Here is an 18105-nt window from a genome sequence, read left to right on the forward strand (position 1 = left end):
ACCCTCCCCATTACCCCAGTTGACCACTGAGATTAAATCTTGCTTTCCAGAGCAGTACTGCCCAGAGACAGGTAAAATTTCAGGGAGTATATGTTGATGGTAAGTCTTTAGATGAGTCTTTGAAGCTGCACTCTGTTAAGGGTTTATGGAACTCAAGTGCTCCCAGTCTGACTTCATGTTTGGCAGACATAAGCTATTCTACATTACCACTGCTCACCTCCTTCAGCCGAGTACAGTAAGACTTGGCTGATATTTGAATTGAAATTCAAAGCAAATATTTGTTAGTTGCCTCTGATTTTATGATATTAAATTTTCATATTAGAAAGTGACTGTGAATACACAGATGTAATCATACAGCTACAGAGAATATAGGACCTCACAAATGTTAAGTACCAATTGGCATATCTACAATATAACTCCTTGAAGTACATCTCAAGAAACATCACGGAAGAGGGTTTAGAGTAATGTTGTGGAACACAGAGCCAGAGCCTCTGCTTTAAGAGAGTATCTTCTGGACATGATAGGAATACTGAACCCTTGAGTCTCCACAGTAGGGTTGCAGACACAAGACCTAAGGACAACAACAGCTAAGAAGCCAACATAAATTGGAATAATGTCACAAGACCCTTCTTCTAGAAGGTTCATGGAGAATGCGAACCAGTTTCCTTGAGATTGAAAGTCCTGAATTGTTACACAGACACAAATTGGCAGCCCTAAATTCACCAGCATAATATAAACATATGTAAAAATGTAGTTGATGACACAGGTTCAAACCCTGAAATTTACATAAAGGTGGAAGGACGAACCATGTTCACAAAGTTGTCTTCAAATTTCAAAACATGAACATTTGTATGTACTTATGCACATATAAACACACACACACACACACACAGACACACACACACACACACACTATTGAAAAGTGATTCCTTGTTTTCTTCCTCAAAGGAACATTGTAGAGTAATATTGACCTTAATACAGACAAGTTAACTATTTTACATATTATATTTCAATAAAAAATTACATTTTTCTTTTTTCATTTTTCTTTCTTTCCTTCCTTTTTCTTTCTTTCTTTTCTTCTTTCTTTATTTATTTTATACTCCCAAAATTATTCCCTGACCATTTCACTCTCTGATTGTCCCACAGCCTGTATCTCTCCCACTGTCTCCACCCAGATGTCCCCACTCCACCCACCCTACTAGACCTCTAAACTCTCTGGGTCTTACAGTCTCTTGAAGGTTAAGTGCATATTCTGTGACTGAAACCAGACCTCTGCTCTATACGTGTTATCACCTCATATCAGCTGGTGTATGCTGCCTGGTTGGTGGTCCAGTGTCTGAGAGATCTCTCTGAGGTCCAGGTTAATTGAGACTGCTGGTCCTCCTACAGTACAGGCTCATCTTCCTCTTCAGCTTCTTCCAGTTTTTCCCTAATTCAACCACAGGGTCATCAGCTTCATTGGTTAGGTGTAAATATCTGATTCTGACAATTTCAGCTGCTTGTTGAGTCGTTTAGAGGACAGTCATGACAGGTCCTTTTTGGTAATGTTCCATAGCCTCAGTAATAGTGTGAGGCTTCTTCTTCCTCTGTTTTTAACCCTAAAACATGCTAGCTTTATATGTACTCAGTTCTAAATTGTGTTCTACCTGCCTTTGTCAACTTGACACAACCTTTTCCATCTGAGTGAAAAGACTCTTGATAAACTGATCAGTGGTTATCAATCTTCCTGAGGCTGCAAATATAAATTTCTATGTTTTCCAATGGTCTTAGGCAACTCTGTGAAAGGAATTTTGACCCGGAAGAGATCACAGGCATTCACTCCCCTAGATTGGAATAGAGAGATGTCTGTGGGTGATTGCCTTGTTTATTAATTGATGGAGGAGGGCTCAGTCCTGTTGTGGAGAGTATCCTCTAGAAAGGTGACTATGGATAAATAATAAAGGCATCAACATGTGAGCAAGCCAGCCAGCTGCATTACACCATGGCTTCTGATTCAGGCTTCTGCCTGAGTTCTTCCTTGATACTCCTTATTTGTTGACTATTAAACCAAATCCACTATCTCGTCCCTAAACTTTTAATCAGTGTGTTTTGTCACGGCAATGGAAATGAATCTAGAATGCCTCATTATCTTTTTAATTCACCCAATGTGAAACACCAGTAAGACTTGTTCAAACAGTATTCACTCTTAATTAAGAAAGTCTAGTAAATGTAGGTATGGCTCATCAAAAAGTCTTCTTGATGATGATCTTTGGGCACTTCTGTATAATCCACACTAACTTTCTTCTAATGAGTATCTGCTACTTCAGAAACATTCTTTCTCTGATTTTCTTTTAAAGTTCATATGTTTTTTTTTTTTTTTTACTTTTTATTTATTCTGCGGGGTCTATTTTCTAAGAACTAGGGCAGCCTGTGAGATGACCACATTATTTTTCAAATCTCCAAAATGAAGCTGGGAGAGATGGCTCGACCGCTAAGACCACCTGATGATACTGGAGACGACCTGGGTTTGGTTCCCAGCACACAGAAAGCACCTGTAGCCTCAGTTTGGAACTTTTGATGTTCTCTTCTGACCTCTGTCAGTAAAAGGCATGCATATGTAGTGTGTGCATCCCTACAAGCACAATATTCATACGCATAAAATAACATAAATAAAACTTAAAAGCAAGATATTAGTTACATTAAATATTATAAGTAAATGTGTATTTGATATTTATAATATATTATGTTTTCTTCAAACAATATTAAACCTATATCACAATTAGGGGAATCCAAAAGAGATAGTATAAATAATTGAATAGGAAGATTTGGGATTTTTAACTTCTGTAAGAACTGCTAACACTACCACTAAAACACTGTATTTGATATATGTGAAAGTGTGTATGTTCAAAGGTAAGGCTACTTATTTAAACTGAATATATGTGCACATTCATGATGCTTATCAATAAGTAGGCATGTTTATAATTCATATTGTTTATAGACATAGCTCATTAGGTACTTCAAAGTCAGCAGCCAAAGAAACAGCATGTGCTGGTGCTAAAACCTTCCCTTTAAACAGTGTAACATAGTACGGGGCAGACAGCACTTTAAACTCAGTGGAGCATACTGTAAGACTGTGATCCCTAAATTCAGAAACTGGTCCTGCAGAGAGCCTGAAAATACCATTATTCTTGATTTTACTTGGGAGCGCAGAATTCAGTCTGCTTCTTTATGAGTCTTTCTTCCCCAGTGAATGATTGTTGTAGCATTTCTCCTCCACAATGTTCTCTCTCTCTCTCTCTCTCTCTCTCTCTCTCTCTCTCTCTCTCTCTCTCTCTCTCTCTCTTTCTTTATAAGACTGGATTAATTTAGAGAAAAAAAAAAGTCCCTCAAACCCTCAACCCGAAGGTTGGGATTTTACATCTCAAGACATCTCCTAAGTAATGTCTACAGACTAGAAATCATTTTGATAAAAGATATTTTTGTATAAATTTTACATGTATTTAGAGGCAGGACATAAGTTAACCCCTGTTTTTATTTTAACAGACGAGCAAAGCAGGAGAGTGGGACAACACAGTTGTCTTTCGGGTGCAGCTATCTGGAAGGGAAATGGGCATGAAGAAGGCAAGCTACCTTCTCACTGTCTACAGCAATGATGTTTTAAAAACCTGTTCAACTGTGGGTATTTCTGCAAAAGCCCCCATCGAAGATATTTTTAGTGAATTAAACAACAGCGAACTAGACCACAGGCCCGGGGGACACGCAAGTTGTCAAAGTGAAGAAACTCAGGAAAGGGAACGGTCGAAGAAAAGTGAGTCATCACAGACTGGGACCTCAGCCACATCTGGTAGAAATACACAAAGTAGAGAGAGTGAGAAGTCTCTAGAAAATGAAGCCCTCAATAAAGAAGACTCCTCAATCTCTAAGCCTCCTAAACCTGACCAGCCTCTAATGGTAATGCCAGCCCCTCCACCAGAGAAGGAGTGCGTGAAGTGAAGCTCTGATCCTCTTGCTCGATTGTAATGTTCTTTATAAATCGAGAATGTCACAGGTGTATATAACAAGCTTTGTTCTAGTCTACAGCCCACTTCCTCCCCTTTAATACATCCGATATCTCCTCACCACCACTCCCCTTTAATGCCTCAGATATCTCCCCAGCACCTCTTGTCTTTCCGATGTTCCTGCTTTCTCCTTTAAAAAACCCACTCTGCCTACTTGGTGCCTCCATTTGACCGTGAGCTCATGGGCCATCTTGCAGGGGCTGCATCCTGAAGAAAGCTGCCTCTCTAATGCCTTTGTTTGTAAACATCCTTAAATCACTCTTAAGTGCCTTTACTTATGATTTAGCTACACAGTACAGAATTATCTAGAAAATTGGCTTTCAGAGTACCAAGGTAGTTTACAGAGAAAAAAAAAAGTAATACTGTATACATTTTTAAAATAAGATTGAGTGAGGTGCTTTACCCTAGAGTGACAAAATAAATATTTTTTTTAAAGAAAGAATGCTATTGGAACTGGGGAAAATGAGCCTCTTGTAAAATTAGAGTTTCAATGTCAGCATGAATGTAGCAAAACGGCACCAGCCACTACTGGATGGGTTCATCGAGTGGGGCAAGTTTGGGCTTATTTTCTGCCTAGTAATGCTGTTGAAAAGGGGCCACGTGGTTAAGTGCTAGCGTCAGAACCAAAATGGTGGCTAGAAAGTTAATTGTTTTGTTAGGATAGCTGTTAACAGTGTGACTTTGATTCATCTTTTGCTTGATTGTCTTTTATGAGGCAAGTTCTTTCCAGGTAGCCCAGGCTGCCTTTAAACCAACTATATAGCACAGATTGACCTTGATTTTATAATTATCCTGAATGAGCTGCCCTGTTGTTCTGATGATAAAACTATACCACTATGTGTAAAATTGTGTTCTATAATACAGAGCCCAAGATTGAATGTTGGTCTAAAAGTGTGCTGAGAGAAGGTTGGTGGTATTTTTGTCATCCCAATAATTTTCCCACCCAAAGAATCAAGAGACATGATGCTGTTTAAAGAGAGAAGAAGAGACTTAATCTGATGTAACTGGCGAAGCAACAGCCTTCACTACGTTGACAATTCATTGTCGTGGAATTGACACAGATATACAGGTTGCCTTCACCTTCTGCTCCACTTACTGTGAACATTAGAATAAATGGAAGGCTTGAGTTATAGTAGAATGAAGCAAAATATTAAACTCCTATAGACTTTATAGTTCTGGTTTACAAACACAGTAGAAAGTTATTTTAATAAAGCTTCTTAGTTCCCCAAGCATAGCTACAAATCAATGGAAGTGAATGAATTGGCTATTAATTTTAAAAATATTTTGTAAATATCTCATCTGAAAAAAAAGTAAACTTCTAATGTAAACAAGTTACTCTATACTATAACTCACTGAATACACATTCAGTTCTGATTCTTAGTAGCTGTCAGGTATTCTCCTTCAATGTATCAAACTTATCCTCTCAAATAAACACAAAAACCTCCCATCCTTTCTAAGTTTGTGTAAATTTTATTATTTTTATTAGAAAAAGACTAGATGTTTTAAGAATATGATGCACTGAGTCATTTAAATAAAATTAGAACACCATTTTAGGCATTACGAAATGATTGACAGGTTAGTATGACAGCTGATTAAGGTCTGGAGAGGTTAGTGAGGAAATCATTTACAGAGAGATATTAGGAGTCTTCACAGAGAATCTAAAGAACTGTCATGTGTGAGTGCACAGAGGCAGCAGGCAGTATCTGGGGGCAGTGCTCAACATGAAAGAAAGAATCGGCAGGCAGCTCCTTAAAGCTGTAAAATAAACTCAAAATGGCCGCCTGCCTTCTACTTCCTGGTGCTGGGGATCTGTAAGCAAGTTTGTAGTAAGGCCATATGTGGCTGTGTAACTGGTAGGAGGGGATATTTTCATGTCTCCTCAGTTTTCATGGTTTAACTATAGTCCTTGGTATTTTTGGATGACATTTGTAGTCTCAATCCTGCCTTTACTGCAACTGAACTTCCCTCTCTTGTCTTTTCTCCTGCTAATTTCCCTTCTCTTGTAAGATAGCCATACCGCTGAAGTCTTTAAGGTGCTCCAAGGATCCCTTTACTAGATTCTTTCGTGTACACTGACAGCCCCATTTACAAACGAATTTACATTCTGAGATATCAAAGTTCAGAGTTTCAAGATACCAGTGATGAAGAATTCCCACATCCTACAGTTGCCTTTCTCAAATCAATTTTATGAAAAGGTCCATGTTTTAAAATAGATGTAAAGGGATGTAAATTATCAATTTGAAAACAATTTTATTCCATGTTATTTGTCATTTCCATCATCTTAATATATACGTATATTTAATATAAAAAACATGTAAGTAAAATGTTTTAAATATTAACTAAATTGGATAAAATGTATCACAGTTTTATTGGAATTAATCAAAGATTTTACACCATTAAAATTTAACTTTTAAAATATTTTCAATATAATCTCTAGGTGTCTTCACACTCTAGTGGATCATGGGCTAATTCAATCCATGAGGGAAACAGGAGCAGAGACATTACAGGGGAATCTGTACCCTGTGAGTACATAAGGTGACTAAACCACACTGGGACCTGTTGGAATTCTGTAAACCCCACCCCTTAATTTAGCAGAAGTAGCCAGGTATGCTCCGCCTCAGTGACCTGACTCTATAAAAGGGTCTGCTTGACCCCTCCTCTCTCTCTTGCTCTTGGCCTCTCTTTCCTCCTTGCTGTTTTGCTCTCCCAACCTCTCCTGCTCCACTTCCCTTCCCCCCTTTCTTTCCACGTGCTCATGGCCGGCCTCTACTCCTCTATTCCTCACCCCCCCTCTATGCCTCTACCACCCTCTTAACTCTCCAATGACCTGAATAAACTCTATTCTGTACTATACCATTGTGTGGCTGGTCCCACAGGGGGAAGGGATTCCCAACATGGACCCCCAGAGGCATCCCCCTTACTTACCCCAAGGCCTTGCTGCACCTCCATGGGCCATATTCCCCCCACTCTCTTCATCCTTCCCCTAACATTGGTGCCCCGTGACTTTTCCTTTCAGTGACTTTTCCTTTCATTGGTGCCCCAGGACCTGCAGTCAGTACACAGAACAACTTTACTTATAGGGTGATTAAAGAAGCTTAAAATCTTTTCAGAACTGAGAGTCAGAACATTGAGCATGAGCAAAGGTGGTCATTGGTTGGGGGCTCAGCTGGAATGCTTTATTAGCATGTGGAAGCATTTCAGGAATCTCAGGTGCTGGCTAAACAAGTTTTGTCAGTAGAAAAAAATTGATTGTATAAACTAATTGAGGCTGTGTGACATTCCACAGGTACAGGCATATTAGTGTGCTAAGAAATTCCCCAGACAGAGTCAGGGAAAAGAGGCTCTGCTAATGAAGACTCCTCCTTTACTCACAGCCCCAGAGGGCATCCAGGAGAATTCAACCTTAATGAGCAGAGTTTTCCCCACAAATATTTATAATATTAATTAATAAAATAAAAAAACATTAGATTAAGGAAGGCATGAAGAATGTAAATTTGAAGGAAAACTGAGATCAATCTTAAAAGAGTAAAAACATAAATTATGTGCTCACTCTAGTAACGTGTAGATAAAAGTTAAATAAGGAAACAGTTCCACATTTTTACAGTAGTCTTTTTTTTTTTTTTCCTTTTGGGCTTTATTTTACTATTTTTTTAATAAACAGTCAAAGGTATTTGCAAGGGAAGCATATGGGATAGATGATATGGGTTATCAAGTGATGATTTATTTATGAAAGAGATGGATTTCTGGATCTTTCTGTGAGATATCATCTAGCTTAGGTGAACAGAGAAGGAATGCATTACCTCAGTATGGGTATCACTACTCCTTTTACTTCATAAAAGGAGAATGCTAGCTGGGTGTGACCACTCATTTATTTCTTCCTCCATAATGGAGGTTCAGTGTGAGCCGCTGCCACCTCCCCCTGTGTCCATGGTTTTCATGCTATAAGTGATGGCAGCACCCTTAAACTGTAAGCCAGGATACCACCCTTCTCTAATGTTTTCCAAGTTTATCACAGAGAGACACTCGTGCATTGTAAAATAAGAATATGTGATTTTAGGAATTCTTTAATTCTAAATTTAGGAATCAGGTCTACTGGCCACAGACTTATTCTGCTCTCTCTGTTTCCCCAGAAGATCCGAATCTTCAGGATTTCTAGCACTAAAACAGACACAGATGTGGGAACAGTCCCGTATCCTTACCACACACTCTTTGCCTCCCATAAATCCCAAAAACCAATCCCTCCCCCAATTGTTCCTGGGTCCCAGCAGATACCCCCTGCTCAACCAGAAACTATGTTTTTCAGAAGATAGCATAAACTACTAGGACACCTTCTCTGCTTTTTTTGTTATTCCAGCAGACTGAATTCCTCCAGTTCATTTTACCTGCACCCTCCCAGTGCTTCCCAATCACTCCATTTTCCTCCAAGCCACCTGTGGATCCCATGGAATGTCCCCTTCTGAACTGACCTCCCAGAAAACAGAAACTAGCCATAGTCACCTCAAATCCACCAGCATAGAAACAAGCATAAAAACACAAACTGATAAAAGTCAGGTTACCCTGTATTTACTACAACCCAGCTATAATCCCAACAGGTCCTAAATATTCCAACATAGATAAGGTAGAGTAAAAAGACCTGTAAACCAACTATATAAAGATGGCAAAGGTCCTTCAGGAAGAAATGAGTAATACCTGAAAGAAAGCCCATGAAAACAATTGACATAAAAAAGTAAAACCGTTCAAGACAGGAAAAAAGAAAAGGAAAAAAACAAAAAACAAAAACAAAAAACAAACAACAAACAAAAAAAAATCAACCACAACAATCCTGGAAATGAAAATTTTAGGAATTAGAAGAGGACCGATAGTGCAACAGAATGCAGGGGATGGAAGAAAGAACATAAGGGTTGGAGATATGGTAGAAGAAATAGATACACTGGTTAAAGAAAGTATCAAATATAAAAAGGTTCTGACACAAAATATGCATGGAATTTGGGATACTATCATAGGACCAAATTATAAATAGTGTAGAGGAAAGAGAAGAAACTCAGCTTAAAGACCAGAAAAAATTTCAACAATATCATAAAAAAAAAAAAAAAAAAAAAAAAAACTTTTTTTTTTTTAACCTAAAGAAGATGCCTATAAAGATACAAGAAACACACAGAACACTAAATACATTGGGCAAGAAGAGAAAGTTTTTTGACACTTCAAAGGTACCCAAGGGAAAACATTCTGACAAGGGAAAAAAAACAATGTAACACACAATGGCAGATACATTAGAATTCATATGACATTTCAGTGGAAGCTCTAACATCCAGAAGGGCCTAGGCAGATGTGTTTTTGTGTTTAAGAGACCACAGATTAGTATAGCCAGCTAAACTTTTAATTACCACACATGAGGAAAACAAGATATTTCATGGTAAAGTCAAATTAAAACAGTGTCTGCCTCCAAATCCATCCCTACAGATCTTAGAATGAAAACACCAATCTAAAGAGGTTGACTACACTAATGATGGGACATAAATAATCTCACACCAGTAAAATACACACACACACACACACACACACACACACACACACACACACACACACACACAAATTTCATGCTGGCAGCATAACAGTGCACTTGAAAGCTCTAGAAAAAAAGAACTACACCAAGAAGCATAGACAGCAAGAAATAATCAAACTTGTTCAAATCAATGACATAGAAAGAGAGCATATTCACTGAAGAGAAAGCACATAGCATAAAGAGCACACACACACACACACACACACACACACACACACACACACACACACAATAGTGGGAAATAACTTTGAATACACTGGCACAGAAGATGGCTTTCTGAACAGAGCACTGATGGTGCAGGCGATGTGATCAGCAATTAATTAATGGGCTCTGAAGACACTGAAAAACTTCTGACAGCAACAGAACAAAGTGAAAGCCTGCAGACTTGGAAAATCCTTTCATCCAATCAACTGTCTGACATTTCTCCATTGCTGGGCCCACGTATACAACCACTGTGGATGTTAATATGGTTGTTCCTCAGAAAATAGACAATCAATCTACCTCAAGACCCAGTTATTCCATTCTTGGGCATATACCCAAAGCATGCTTCATCCTACAACAAGGACACCTGTTTATTGTGGCTTTTTTCAAAATAGCCAGGAATTGAAAACAACCTAGATGTCTTGAGAATGAATATAGAAAAAGTGGTACATTTACACATTAGAGTATTATTCATGCTTTAAAAATTTACATCAAGAAAATTAAAGAAAAATGGATGAAACTAGAAACAACTCATATTAAGTGAGGTAATCCAGTCCCAGAGAAACAAATATGGTATGTATTCCCTTATAAATGTATATTACCAACTATGTAAATTATATTCAAGCTACAGTCTGTAGACCAGTTGAGTTTGAATAAGAGGAGGGCAGTAGGGGATACGCAGGGATCTTTCTGGGAGGGGGAAATAGAGCAGAATTTTGCAGGTTGACTGGGGCCATGTTGAGAGGGATCATGTGGGGTCAGTAAAATGGAATATGTGAAAGAGTATGGAAACAAACTAATGAGATTGGGAGAAGGGGGTTGCAGGTAGTATTGAAACCTAGTTCAGTAGAAACTTCCCGGGATTTTTGACAATGATCCTAGTGAAGATGTCTACTAATAAGGCATAAGAATTCTGAACTGGACATTTTAAGTCGTCGGGCAGGTTTTCCAGTATTAGGACTGGTGTGCATTTAGTTGAGTTCTTAGTTTAGGTGAAGTAGTGGACATACTCAAACAACCCATGATGATGGTTAGACAGAGTTGCTTCATACTAAAGGACATCAGGGCCCCACTGACACAGAAAAATGTCCACACAACAACAGCCCATTGGTCTTGGAGAGATCAAACTGATGCCCACATGGAGCCTCCACACCTACATTCTAGCCCGGTGACTCTCAGTCTATGGGCTGTAACTCTTTGGACCATTGAAGCACACTTTCACAGAGGATGAATATCAGATATTCTTTTCATCATATATTTACATTACAATATACAACAGAAGCAAAGTTACAGTTATGAAGCAGTAATAAAAATAATTTCATGGTTGTGGTCATCACAACATGAGGAACTTTATTAAAGGGTTACAACAGTAAGAAGGTTGAAAACCAGTATTCCAGTATCTTTGGTGCAGAAGGAACTCTGCCAGCTATTAGAAGAGAAATGCGGAAACCAACCCAGCCACAGAACCATGGACTTAAGATTTGTTCTCCTTGTAAGATGCAAGGAAACAATGATTTTCAGAATTTGAGAGAGTTGTCATCCAATTACTGGACCCTACAAGATACACAACCCAAGCTCAATACCCTCTCTCTCCAGAGTCTTAGGGGACATAAGCCTATCATTTCTGACCTCTTGAGAAAAAGCTCCTGTACCCTACCTCGTCTCCTTTTAACACCCCTATGCTAGCTGTTAAAAAAAAAAAAAAAAAAAAAAGACTCTGGTTCAAGACCTTGAGTATACCAATTTGCAGTGGTTTTTCTCCATCTTGTTGTGGATAATCCTTATATTCTTCTTTCCACTATCCCTTCAGGGACTTCCCATTTCTGAGTCCTAGATCTCAAAGATGCATTCTTCTTCATCCCTCTAGACACACAGTCACAGGATATATGTGACTTTGCCTGGTCAGATCCTCATACCCATTTCTCAACCCAGATTACCTGCTACAGGGTCTTACCTTCTAAAGTCCAATTGTCCACTTCTCAGGTCACCTACTTGGAAAAATATGATCACCCTAACCCACAAAGCTATTACCTTAGAGAGAACCTAATTTGGTTTCTAACTGTTCCTTCTATAAAAGAAGAAATTTTATCATTCCTAGAAATGGCTAGCTTTCAACCCTCCTGGGTTTCTTCCTCTTCCCACCTTTCTTGCCCCTTATATGAAGCAGCATTAGGTTCCATCCACAAGCTTGTCTTCAAACCTGTTACTAAACTTTTTCAAAGGCTCAAACAGGCTCTCCTTAAGGATCCCCTTAAGGCCCTGGCCTTACATCTCTCTGACCTGACTTGCCCTTTTTCTCTCTATATAATTCAAAAAGAGGGATTTGCACTTGGAGCCAGAGGTCACCAACTGGGACCATCTTTTGCACCTGTAGTATACTTGTCAAAAAGACTATATCTAACCATCAAGGGATGGGCACCCTGTATTCATACCTTAGCAGCTGCTGAACTCCTCATTAGAGAGTCAAAGAAACTAACCTTTGGATCTCCTATAACTCTCTTCTCTTCTCATAACCTGTCACAGCTCCTAACTTACAAAGGCCTACAGACTCCACTCCCTCCAGGGCTCTTTCTCTCTGGTAGCACTAATAGAGAACTCCACGCTCACCTTCCAATCATGCCCACCTCTTAATATTTTCAGTCTTGTTCCTCAACCAAATACCCTGCCCTCCTGGATCATCTACTCACTTTGCCACTTCCTTTCCCTCCTATGGAACTTTGTTGAGCACCATCTACCTCGACCACACACTGAATATAGCCCTCCTCTCTCTCTTGTTCTCTTGCTATCCACCTTTGCCCATCTTCCCCTTCCTTTCCCCCTCTCTCCATGTGTTCATGGCCAGTCTCTACTCCTCTTCTTCTCTATTCCTCTCTTCTTTCTCTCTGCATCTACTACCTGCTTAACTCCCCATTCCCTGAATAAACTCTATTCTGTACTATACCATCGTATGGCTGGTCCCTCAGGGGAAAGGGATTCCCAACATGTGTCCCCCAGAGGCATCTCCCTTGTCTTCAGGCCTCTCTGTCTTCAGGGCCATACCCCCCTCCATTTTCTTCATCCTTTTCCTAACATTGGTACCAAGACCCAGGACATCATCTTTTAACAACATTGGTGCCCCATGTGAGGAGAATATTAGATTTTCTAATGACCAGATATCTCTTTTTTCTTTCAGGGAGAGTAGTCATCCAATGTCTGATCTAACTTGAGACTATCTCAAGATAGATTATTGGGCTCACATGGTCTGAAGTGGTAATCAGAATCTGCACCAGGTACTCTGGGAGTATTTTGTGTCTATTATAATGGTGTTTTTGTGTAAGTCTTAACATTGGTAGTGGGTGTATTTCCCTCAGTTTTGTGTGTTCCTGGGAATCCTATTGTTTCCTCCTATTGGGTTGCTTTGTCCATTGTAGGTGTAGGGCTTCTTCCTTGTCTCATTGTGTTCTGCATTGTCATGTGTATAGTTGTTATTCTCTTGGAGGACTGCTCTTCTCTAAAGAAGATGACAGGTGAATAGATCCAGGGGAAAGGGGAGATGGAGTGGAGGGAGGAGTTGAGGGACAGGTGACTGTATGTGATATATATCATGTGAAAGACAATCTATTTTCAATTATTTAAAAAAGAAACTCAGAATTTTTCTGTTTTGGCTTGGCCAGTGAATTTACTGATGGTGTGCAACTGTTAGTTTTAAAAGCTCGGTTTATATAGGAGACTATCCACATTTCTTATAATCACCTTAACAAGAAGTAAATGCTTGAGTTTATCTATGACACTTGAATTAGGTGGAGACAGATTGGCTTAATGGCAATTTAGCCTCACTGAAAACCAATCTCATGCCTTAGCAAAAGGCTGATTGTGAAATAATAGTGAATAAAACCTCCTAGAAACAATTTAGCAACAACAGCATAGGAAACATGGTACAGTATTCTTGCCCTTTTTGAAAGAGTAAGGATGAAAACAGCCTTGGTAATCCCTGTGTTCCAGAGAGCTGTGAGCCAGGTATCATGTCTGCCCTGAGAGAATAACCAGAGATCCCAGGGATGCAGAATGATCCTGTTAAAGACAGCCACGGCCTCTCACTTATTTTCTCACATTAAAAAAATATTTTCAAAACACATGTTGTTCAGTGGCTTATTAAGCGTACCAGTCAGTGCAATTCTCCTGTGTTATTTGGGCTTGTATTGGCTGATATATTTTCACCAATATATACATATATTGTATATATGGGTTTTCTAGTTTTCCTCTCAAATAAACCAAATATTATTAGACACAGTTACAAACAAATACCTTTATAGTTGTGTAGTCTGTCTTTAGTTATGATTTCTATCACAAAAAACGGCATTTATTATTTTTTGAGACAACACAAAATACCATTGTTTCTTATCTAGAGACTTTTGTTCCTTCTTGATATTCATTGGTTTTCTGAGATTATAGGTTTTTGTTGTTGTTGTTGTTTTCCAGTGATCTTCAGGTAGTATCAGGCATTGCCTCATAGATCAGTTCAGACCTTGTGATTATCATCTTATAGAAGATCTATTCTCCCATTTTAAATTTTGGATGAATAACATCTGATGGGTACATGAATGGCAAACACAACCCAGAATATGAACGTTTGGTATCACTGACTTCAACAAATAATGATGGACTTAAGTAAAGTACACTGTCTAATTAATTATGCTGAAGGCATTATCCATATTAGATCAAGTAAAATCAAGCCAGACATAGAGTCATCCAAACCAGCTATTAAAAGATTGTTAAGTACATTTACTAATGTAACTTTGTTTGAGGAGCCAGCTCTCCATTCAGACAGTTCAAACTCTTTTATTTTTTTCCCATTCATCCTTTAAAATGACAGGTCTACCAATAATAATCAAGAAAGTCAAAGGCAGAAGGCCAGACAAGACAAAAGATGATTAAACAGAAGGAACTGCCTTTGAAACAAGAGCCTACCAGATGTGATTACAGTTCTCTCTTCTTAGCATACTCTGTGAGAGAACTCTCTTCCTATTGGTTTATTGACAAATTTGCTAAGCTTCTAAATATTTTATTCTATTTTAATGTTTATTTTATTATGTTTTTAACTGTAGTGTATTTTTAATGTGAGACTCCAAAGGAGGTCTTTTTAAACTTAATTATTAATTATAGTAAAGCCATAAGAAAATATCCCACAATGAGAGGATAAATTAAGAATTTATAATACCAAAAAATTGACAGAAGTTTATTGATGTTATAAAAACATAAAGTACATTACACACAGAAAGGAGATTTGAATAGGACAGGAAGCTAACTCTTAAAAACTGGTGTAACAAGGATAACAGAAATAGCTATCAGATGAAATTTTTCAGACATAACCTTGTGCTTTGCAATGAGGATCAACTAAACTTTAGATAATCCTTATTGACTTACACATCTTTTAAAATTTCTAACAGATCTGAAGTGTACATAAATATGCAATTCTTATAGGTCCTGTTCTGCCTACACTCACGGAATCTCTTTCTCTCTTAAGTACAAAATAATATTTGTTTTACCATAATTTTAAAATTTTTTATATAAGGGTATTTCCAGTATATATGTTTATATGACAGTTGTATTGCCAGAAGAGGGCATTTGATCCCTGGAGCTAGAGTTAGACATGGTTGTAAACCACAACCACATGCTTGCTGGAAACCAGTCATCAGTATTATGCAAGAACAGCCTCTGATGGTGACTGAAATGCCACATTCCTACCCTAAAAAAAAATTCCTAATGGGGTTAAAACAGTGACAGGATCCCAACTAAGACAACTTTCAATTTATTATCTAGACCTTCTCTACAATTGCTCCTTTATAAAATAAAAAGTTGAGTGAAATGTTTTATGATTTGATGCATGCTTCCTTTCATAGTGCTCTTCAGGAAACAGGATAATCAATATTCTGTTAGAATTTGCCCATTCCATACACAGGGTGTACTTAGACCTCTCCACATATTTGAAACAGATGTGCAGCTTGGCCTTCAACTGGGTCCCAAACAACTGGAGTGGGAGCTATCCCAAAAGCTGTTGCATTCATATGGGATACTTTCTTCTAGCTGAACTGCCTTGTATGCCCTCAGTGAGAAAGGAAATGCTTAGCATAGCAGATACTTGAAGTCCTAGGGTGGGGACTTCCCACAAGGACCTCCATATACTCCGAAAAAAAGGGGGAGGTGAAGGAATAATTGAGGGTGGTGGTTACTAGGATGAGAGCAGTGAATGGGATATAAAGTGAATAGACAAAAATTTTTTAAAAATATTAATTAATTTAAATATTGCCAATTTCATATAAATAAACCTATCCTTATCAGCAATCTGTATTGGTTATTTGACTTGCTATTGTCACCAAACACTGGCCAAACAACATAAGCGAGAACAGATTTAATTTGGCTCCTGATTTGAGATGCAAGGGACCAATAGCATGTAGTTATTACTCACACCATGGTGGAGCAGAGCACAAAGAGATGGGTATTGGTATTGAAAGGGAGCCCTTCCAGTGTAGGGTCTCTAGGAGAGTCCCAGCCGATGGAGAAACACCAGACCCGAGACCAAGAGATGCAACAAGAAGAGGCAGTTTATTTAACACAGGACCTGCAGACGCACCAGTCTTTTGGGGGGACTGGGCGTGCCTGGCACTCGAGAAGAGCATTTATTTATAGGGGCTGGGAAGCAGAAAGCGTGCTTACAGAAGCAGATGCATGGTTATAGAGTCTTGATTGGTTAATTCAAATTATGCTAGGGTTTAGAGTGAGGACATGGCTGTTCGTCATAATGGGTTTCCGAGAAATCAAATATAGCCCTGGGTCAGCACTCTGGATAGTCCCAGATACTTCTTGTTCCTTTTCAGTTACCCATTGGTCCGTCTGGCTGACTACAAACATCCTCTGTGGCAGAATGTTGAGGCCCCACCTAATTATCTCACTTAGCCTTCTGTAACGGCTGGGTTTGCATCAGCCAAGTTTTCTCGTATGGCTGCTGGGGGTCTTTCAGTATTCATCAAATGTTTCTTCTCCTTTTGATTAAGATGGTGCTCCCAAACTATAGATGGGATTACTACATCAGCTTCAGGTTCCACTTCCACAATCATCTTCCATCCTCAGTTTGTCCTCACAGGAAATAACCTCCAGATATCCTCAAAGGTATGCCCTAGATATGTCTTAATTTCCTCAAGTTCATGAGACCTAAACATCACAGGACATAAATCGAATACTTATCTGGAATTTCCTGTGTGTTCCTTGAAGTGAATTCACACTTTTCTACCATAAGTGTAGAGTAAGACTGAAAAAAATTTAAAATTATAAAGAAAAAGAGAGGAATGACTTGAAAATATGCTAACCGTAAAGTACTGAGAGTTTTTTGGGGGAGGGTTGAAAATGAAAACAATGTTCTCATTAGAAGAGTAAGAAATTTTGATGTGAAGAGTGGAGGCATTTTCTTTGCAAAATGGTTATCAATTATTTGCTTTGTTTCTGTAGAATGACTCTCTCCTCTTAGTAAACCCAGTCTATTCAATCCCTTATAGGCATGCCCAGAAGCTTGTCTCTTGGATAAACTGTCAAAATAATAATAATCAATATTAATCTTCACATGTGCTCCTTGTGAGTGCAGAATCTGACTCTGCTATTTTGTGTTTCTGATATACCAAATATTGCATGAATATTCTGTATGTATGCATGTGTATACATATATCTGTATAGATAGCCATCTCAATGGGGAAACTACTTTTCTCATTCTGCCAATCAGGCAGATCCCTAGATTCATGTGAAATAAGAATACAACATCCTAGGCATCTGTAATCTCAGTGTATCCATATAGGAAATATGAGATGGTGATTCTGTCCGGAAAGCATGTTTTTTACAAAGCAACAAAGACACTGTAGAGCATTTTGGCTCCACTGAATAGTTGGTGGCAGGTTTTTTTAGTAAGAACAATCAGAAGCTAGTCAAGGCAGGAATCTGACTGTGACCCTAAACTCAGGAAACTGGCCAGGTTTAAGAACATTTGCATTTGAAGTTCAGGGCAGAACACTTAGAATTGTAGCTCTGGGCAGAACATTTACATTTGTAGCTCAGGGCAGGCTCAGTGGATGTAGGTGTGGCAGTCTCTTTGTCTCTTGGGACCCCCTCTTGTTTCTGATATTTCCCCCTGCCCTCCAGAAAGATGTTTACAGTATTTTTGATTATTAACTTGCTTGTTCCTAGGTGTTATCTTTCTGAATGTAATTAAAGTGGTTTAAAAAAGGACTGAATTTAAAAAGGCTTTGCTTCAGCCTCAGGACTGGCAGAAGTCATGTTACA

This window comes from Micromys minutus, assembly GCF_963924665.1.
Source record: "Micromys minutus genome assembly, chromosome: 16".
Lineage (NCBI taxonomy): Eukaryota > Metazoa > Chordata > Mammalia > Rodentia > Muridae > Micromys > Micromys minutus.